The sequence below is a fragment of the Sparus aurata genome, chromosome 12 (assembly GCF_900880675.1).
Source record: "Sparus aurata chromosome 12, fSpaAur1.1, whole genome shotgun sequence".
Lineage (NCBI taxonomy): Eukaryota > Metazoa > Chordata > Actinopteri > Spariformes > Sparidae > Sparus > Sparus aurata.
In genome coordinates this window covers 23,244,866-23,253,362 of record NC_044198.1, presented here as the reverse complement: position 1 = coordinate 23,253,362, position 8,497 = coordinate 23,244,866, and positions in this window count along the sequence as shown.

The window sequence follows — 8,497 nt, the reverse complement described above, 5'->3', positions numbered from 1 at the left end:
GTGTGTGTGAAGACACTCACACTGAGCAACGGCGAACGCCAAGTGAATCTGAACAAACACTGAGTTAAGAGGAGTTAAAGGTTAACCTGCACTTGAATTCCGTTGGCCATACGAATATGCAAACAGCAACTTGTCTTCAGCACGCATGAACGAACTGATCTGGACGATTTGGGGCAGAACGTGTCAGAATTACAAACGACGGAAGAATTTTAATGTACATACCACTTACATGCAGTCAAATGACGGGACTATATTAAAGGGAAACCTGTGTGCTTTGTTGTTTAAGGTCTGATGGGGTAGAAAAACAAGAAGACAAGAAGATTCCCGGCACGCATAGAACATGATCCAAAATCCAACTCGTCACATGTCATCTCACGCGGACGCGTTTCCCGTCTGCCCCCCGTTATGCATAACTTATTAGCAACGGCTCGTGCTGCAATAGCTGAACAATCGGTCCAGCATGTTAAGTGGAAAGGCTTAAAAACACATCACGCTATACGTGTTACAGTTCAGAGGGGTAAATGAGCTGCACACAGAAGTGAAAACCACACGTAGCACGCAGACATCCCACTCAACACTTCGCTGAGGGTGTCAGAGAGAAGGCTGCTGAAGCTGGCACGCCTTGTTCTCTCTGTTAGTTTCGTGGTTGTGTGTCAGTTAGGGCAGAGATGGATTCAATTTTTATTGAAAGTGTGCCAATCTATTCCTTCGCTATGGTCTCATTTAGTCAGTGTGTCTCCTCCATAGGCTGCAGCGGAGCTCGTCTGCAACACAGCGAGAAGTGTGTCTGCGCGCCACAGTGGAAAAAAAAACAAAAAAGACACGTATGTTCATGAATCTTTAATTCTGAATGCAAACACGGTGACATGCAAACACGTTTTTTCAGTTGCATTTCAGAGCAGTCTGCTCCTCTTCTCCCGGCGGACAGCTTGCGTTCGCCTGCGTAAAAGCACATCCGCGCTCGCATTGCGTGTCTCAAGCCTGCTGCTCAGGAAAGCAGGATCATGCGCCGCTTATGGCAAAGCAAAACAAAAGTTCTTCAGAGGGGAAACAACCGACTATCAAACACAAAATGCCAGTGGCTGATCAAAACCTAACCTGTGTGTGTGTGTGTGTGTGTGTGTGTGTGTGTGTCTGTGTCCTTGAATGCGTGTTTGTGTCTGTCTTTGTTTACCATGGCCACAGCTCATTTCACTTGGCACTAATGAACAAAGGGACAGATAACTATACAAAGAATCCATATGAGTGCAGTGTTTAAAAGAACCCCCCAGAATCGAAGCTGCACAGATTCTTTCAATTAGCAGACTCCAAATATTTATGGACTGAACATTTCCTCTCTGGAAGGAAAAGCAGAGTTCTGTGTGTTTCCCCTGTTGACTCACACCGGGGTGTATTGATCCCCTGGGCTTATGCTTCATTTCACTTGAGCTCTGCCACTATCCTTTCAACCACACATGTCCAACATCTCTACAGCGCTTCAGCGTCTTTTTTGAATTTTCCTTTTATTATAAATGGTCACAAAGTAGCTCCACGTCAAACGAGGACCACTAATCAGCGTTAAATGATGACGCCGGTTCACAGATGATGTCCTTTAAAGGATAAGATGCTAACAGATATGGAGGAACCAAACTCCGCCCACATACCTCCATTTCTTTCATGCACCAAAGCATCAAATCTGCACACCGTGGCCCCGGATTCACCTCAAATTCCACCTGGTTGACTCTGGAGCTTTTAGGCTGTGTAAAGAAAAAAAAAGGGATACATAAAATCCTTGTCTATCTTCCTCTGTGTGAATAGTGTCCTAGTCTTTCTCGTTCTGTGTGAATGGTGTCCACATATCTTATCCCTCTGTGTGATGGTTTTCCTGTCGCCGTCCTTCTGTGTGAATGGTGAACTCATCTCTTCTCCATCGGTGTGAATGGTGAACTCATCTCTTCTTCATCTGTGTGAATGGTGAACTCATCTCTTCTCCATCGGTGTGAAGCGTCCATGCGTCTTCTCCTCTCTGCGATTGGTTGTCTATGTCTCTTCTCTCTCTCTCTCTCTCTCTCTCTCTGAATGGTATCCCTTTATCTCATCTTCTGTGTGAACATTGCCGTCATCTCTTTTACCTCTGTGTGAATGGTGCCCATGTCTTTCTCCTTCTGCGTGGATGATATCCTTGTGTCCTCTCCTTTTGTGTGAAAATTGTCCTTGTCTCTTCTCCCTCCATGTTAAATGGTGTCCTTGTCTCTCCTCTTTAGTGTGAATTGTGTCCTTGTCTCTTCTCTTCAGTGTGAATTGTGTCCTTGTTTCTTATCTTTGGTGTGAATTATGTCCTTGTATCTTCTTCCTCTGTGTGAATGGTGTCCATGTCTCTTTTCTTCAGTGTGAATTGTGTCCTTGTCTCTTCTCTTCAGTGTAAATTGTGTCCTTGTCTCTTCTCTTCAGTGTAAATTGTGTCCTTGTTTCTTATCTTTGGTGTGAATTGTGTCCTTGTATCTTCTTCCTCTGTGTGAATGGTGTCCATGTCTCTTCTCTTCAGTGTGAATTGTGTCCTTGTATCTTCTCTTCAGTGTGAATTGTGTCCTTGTCTCTTCTCTTCAGCGTGAATTGTGTCCTTACATCTTCTTCCTCTGTGTGAATTGTGTCCTTGTCTCTTCTCTTCAGCGTGAATTGTGTCCTTTTCTCTTCTCCTCAGCGTGAATTGTGTCCATGACTCTTCTTCTTCTGTGTGAATTGTGTCCTTGTCTCTTCTCCTCAGCGTGAATAGTGTCCTTACATCTTCTTCTTCTGTGTGAATAGTGTCCATCTGTGTTGCTCATCCTTCGTTTCCTTCCTGTCTGTCCTTTCCCATACAAGGTTTCCCTTTCCCATCTGTATCAAGGGTCTAAGGGTAAAGGATGTCATATGATATGCAGATTGTTATGCTCCTTGCAGTCAAACGTGTTCTTTGAGATATTGGAACTTTATAAATAGAATTGATATGACCTGACCAGAAAACAGCCAAGATGATGATTTTCCCCACATACACTGTTTATAGCATGTTCGCCTGAAATCATAAGGATCTCGAGTGTTTATCATATTCACAGAGGGAGCGAGACAGTTGCAGTGGTATATTCTGCCGGGCCAATAAAGAAAGGGCGAAGGGATCACCGCAGGAATTAAGATGCGACCATTTCTCAGTCATCCCCCCTCCCCCAAACACACACTCACTCACTCACACACACACACACACACACACACACACACATGCTTACCATGACAAATAGCCTGTGACGTGCCTCTGTGAACATGGCACGGAAGGGTCCACTCCCTCTCCCCAGGGCTGTGGAGTCTATCAGTGGACGGGACTCTCAGTGTCTCCTCGCAGCATCTCAATTTTACCTCTAGTGAATCATTTCTTCTTTTCTGGCAGCACTCAGGATAAAAAAAAATCTGTGAGGAAATCACAACGGTAGCATTTCTGTTTGCGTCGGTTGCCGGGGAAGAGCAATTACACCCACTGCAGTGCATCATGTTTACCAAGCACCTGACTCAGCGGCTTGAATGTGCAGAATAATTAAAAAAAAAAATGGGTGAAGGGATATACGGCACAACTGGTCACTGTGATATCAGTCAACTTCCAGCTACAACTTAAAGAAATCAGTTGTTTTTAAAGAATTTCATGGCAATGTGAGACTGTTAAAAACATGGCGTGGTGGCACACTGGTTAGGATGCATAACATGATTTATCTGTTTGCTGCCATCATCAAATAAAGGCAACAACTTCATTAAAAATGCATAAATCGATCGATTAGCTGGTGTGATTTGCCGGATAACAGCAGCCTATAGACGCGATAAATTCCCTGTCAGTTTTGTTAACAGTGAATTGTGTTCATATTTGTATTGCCGTGGGGGAAAACGGTCGGCAGAGTTCTGCTTGCCGAGTGGAAAATGTGACAGATGCCTTTGGATGTGAGCTTGACGTGTTTGGGGGTTCTGAGTTATTCTAAAGAGGTCTTCTGGGTTTTGGGCCGAGCGAGAGGAGCGGAGGAGAGGAATCCATATTAATGCAATAAACTTACACCGTCCTTGTTTGTCCAGATGGTTTTTCTCGTGGTGGAGAGAGAGATCAAATGGGCACATCAATTATAAATTGTCCATAAATGTTACTGATGTGGGGCTCGCTTCTCCGGATTGTAGAATAACTCAACGCTATGGCTCCACCGGGCCTTTGGACAAACACAACTGTGATGGCGGACAACAAAGAGTAACTGCTCCCTCTGCTCCGACCGCTTCACGGACGCGAGTCTGATGTTCAGACTAACTCAATCGACACCAGACACAGGCTCGGCAACACAAAAATTCCTTCTGTTTCTAGGACTAGTTTGTCATTCTCGTTTGTTCTCTTTCTTGTCAAGACTTAGATGAGATCATCGATGCCAGTCTGTAGCCAATGTGAAGTATGTGGCTGTAGACGCTGCTTAGCTTAGCTTAGCATACAGGTTATTCTCAAAAGAAAACACACAGGGGTCATGTGCAGGACTCCTCCTTGGCAGCACTGACTTTCTGGACTCTTGTCATCACTATGCCCAACCAGGAAATAGTCCTAATTAATAAAATGTCATTTTTAAGCTTCAGTTGTTGTACAAATGGGATAAAATGTGTACATTAGTAAGCTTTAGTCGTGCTGAACAGAGGCTAGCTGTTTCCCCCTTTTTACTCCTTGCTAAGCTAAGCAAAGCTAACCAGCTGCTCGATTCATATTTAGCATGCACACATGACAGTGGTATCAATGGGTTCACGAACGGTTGACTTTTAAAGGGGGTTTTGTGCAGGTCTATTTCTTGGCAGCATTTACCTCCTGGAGTTATTTCATCGCTGCACCCAGCCAAGAACTAGTTCCACATGTGGAGCTATTTCGTTCTTGTCATTTTAACACTCCTGCTTATGTACAGACGGGATAAAACATGTAAATTAGTGAGCTTTAGTCGTGCTGATAGGCGGATTTTGGCGCCTTTGGAAAAAAAGCTAGGCTAGGCTTTTGTGTCTCATGCTTAGCTAAGCTAACCAGCTGCTGACAGTGATACCAATCTAATCTTTAGCCACTAAGTGAATAAGCGTATAAGTGTTTTTTTCTACACTTAGTCCTGTAAAACGGCTCAAAAGGATTTTTTCTACTTTAGGTTTTCTATATTTGGCTTCCTATTTAGCATATGCTACACATATGAGAATGGTATTAAACTTGTTGTCTAACTCTTGGAAAGAAAGTAAATATGTATATATAAGTATTCCTTTACACTCTCTCAATAACGTTCCTCTTTGTTAGTCTGCTACCTGCACGGACCACACACTCAAAACTCCCTGATCCTCTCAAGATGTATAAAATGCCTGGCCACACACACACACACACACACACACACACACACACTCGGGTCTACATATGGACCCACGCAGTTTTTTGGATGTGACTTCAGCTCACATATCTCACTTTGGCCTTTCAGAGAATAACATCATACACCAGAGACCCTAAGATCTCTTCCTCTCCGTCTGAGTGAGGCGGACGGGGGGGAAGTAGAGTCAACACTGATGGCTCACACATGTGGCCGCGAAAAAGGAAGCTCAGACTTTGTAATTCAAACAGCGAGGAGGAGGTCTTCGGGCGGAGGGGACACAAGGCATGACTGAGTGTGTAAATATGCACAAGGTGTTGATGTAGTGCTGAGCGTACACGCACCGTCATGCATACATCCTCCTCAGCGAGGCACTGCATGAGGCTCTCGCAGTGCAAACATTACATTAGTAACACATGTATGGTGGTGTCTCCGAGCTTTGTTTTCATGCTGTATCATCCTGGATGTCCTTAGAGGGTTTAATACAAAGCTTTTGGATTATAGGAATAATAAAAAAAAAACTGACAATAGATTTCCTGTTTTTTGTCTTGTGGCTGCTTAACTTTTGACTTTTCAGTTTACATCATTTCATCAGTAAAATCTGTATTTTTTTAAGGGGATTTAGGGGGCTTTAAAGGCCAGTGCAGCTTGAGACGCCCTTTTTTTTTGTTTTTTTTTTAACTCTGTCCCCGACTGCTGTATATGTCAATTTAGGTCATTTCAGTGTGATTTTCAATGTCCAACCTTCTCACTGAGCAGTTTTCTAGGAAAGCACATGCCATGTGTCTGCACAACAAAAGCGATTGGAAAGTGTTCACGCAACCTTTGATGATTAGAGTGTGAGGTCACAATTTTTTATCTGAGACGGATATTGCCGTTGAGTCATAAGTCATTCAAACATTTTGCTGCTCTCTGATACACTGTACCGCAGTGAAAGCAACACAATTTCATCTGTAACTCATACAGTGGCCTACATTTAACTGTCTGAATTAAGAAATACTGGAACTTTCTGGGTTAAAGAACAAAAGAATAAGTTGTATTTCCCTTTTGAGAGACGTATGGTGCGTCCCATGATGACCTGACAGTGCAGGGGAGCAACTCAGAAGGCATTATGGTCTCTGTAAGAGCTGTTCAGCTGCTTAATGTTTCAGGAAAACTGCTTTCCTGTTTCCAGATTGATCTTTCAAGCTCAAGCATCAGTACATTTGCTTATTTTCCAGACATTTTTTTAGACTTTTAAAATAAAGATGGCATAAACAGCCTGGCCATGATCAAAAACCTTTAACTCCAGTACCTTCAAACATGCCCCAGCAGTCTCCAAAACTGCTCTACTGATCTATTGATCTATTCTGGTGTTTATTTAAAGACTTAGACTTAAAGGGTAACTGCCCCAATTTCACACATTTAAGTGTGCCTACATGTCTTGGGGAGTGCTACTGCATACATGAAAAAAAAGTCGTATAAAGCCTTTTGTGGCTCCAGAAGGAGCTGCATGAAATCCGATAAAATGCCTCTACTGCTCTGTCATTCAGTGACAACGCTGCACTATGGGTAATGTAGGCACCAGGTGCAGAATACAAAAATGTCTCTATGTTGATAATTAATTTCTAAACTGTCCTGAAAAAGTCCAACAGTGTTATAAGAGTGCAAAGCTAGACCAGTGGACTGATTTCAAAACCTGGTGCCTACATTACCCACGATGCAACTTAGCCACTGAGTGACCTCACTGCAGACATCACTGCTAACATTTTCAACACAGCGAAAATGCTAGCAGGATGTTTAGTAGCAGGTATGTCTACCACATTCACCGTCTTTGTTTCTCATGTGGCACTAAATACAAGACAATCGACTTTTGACGTTTTTTGCGAGTATTGAGTTATAAATCAAAGTATTCCACATTGAAATTTTCATCTGATGGTGGCGTGAAATGAAAAGCAAGGTCACCACAAGGCTGGTACACGTTAATGTTAGTAAGAACTGTATGTTAATCAAGCTGGATATTAAAATAAATGCACTAGATATAAAGTCAGTCAATCACCAGGCTCCATTTCTGGGGACCCGTCAATGAATGTCTGTACAAAATGTCACAGCAATCCGCCAAACAGTTATTGAGACATTTCAGTCTGGACCAACCAAATCACACTGCCAACCCGACAGCAAACCCTTTCATTATTTGTTGCTACAATTTTTTTTTTAGTAAACATGTTCATTTAAACTACCTCCAAACATTTGGCTGATTCAAGTTCAGAGTGAGATACAAAATTTTAAAACAGACAAAGATTCGAATGGACACTTCCATCATCTATTTAAGGTGTCTGCTTCTAAGTGATCATTAAAAAGGCTTGAGTTAAACCAGGTGTTGTAGAAAATCATACAATCACGTGTAATCACCCTGGTCAGATATGATGAATAAAAATCAAAATAAATGATTAGTTCCCAAGAGATCAACTATGGATATGAGTTTAAATGACAAACTACAATGAGCCCTGTGTCACAGCACAGCGGACTGTAAGATATAAGCCTCGCTTGAGAAGTTATTTCCTAAAAATCTTATCTGAGAGGTCATTTGGCCGCGTGATGCACAGCGTACGAAAAACTCCTGCCCGGAAAGGTTTCATCAACTTTCAATCACAGCTTCCAGACAATTTAGGTCATTTCAGTGCGACTTCCAATTGTCCAACCTTCCCACTGAAAAACAGTTTTCTGTGAAAGCACATCCCCCCGTGTGTCTGCACGCAAAAGCGATTGGAAAGTGTTCACATAACCTTTGTTGATTAGAGTGTGGGGTCATATTTTTTTTTTATCTGAGAGGGATATTGCTGTTGAGTCATTCAAATATGATTTTTGTTGCTTTCTGATACACTGTACTGCAGTGAAAGCAACACAACTGCCTCTAAATAACTGTATACATCTACATTTAACTGTATAAATTAAGAGATACTAGAACTGAAAAAGTCAGTCAATCACCAGGCTCCATTTCTGGGGACCCGTCAATGAATGTCTGTACAAAATGTCACAGCAACCCACCAAACAGTTATTGAGACATTTCAGTCTGGACCGACCAAATCACACTGCCAACCCGACAGCAAACCCTATCATTATTGACATTCTTACTTTTCTGTCATGACAAGGTGTAAATGAAT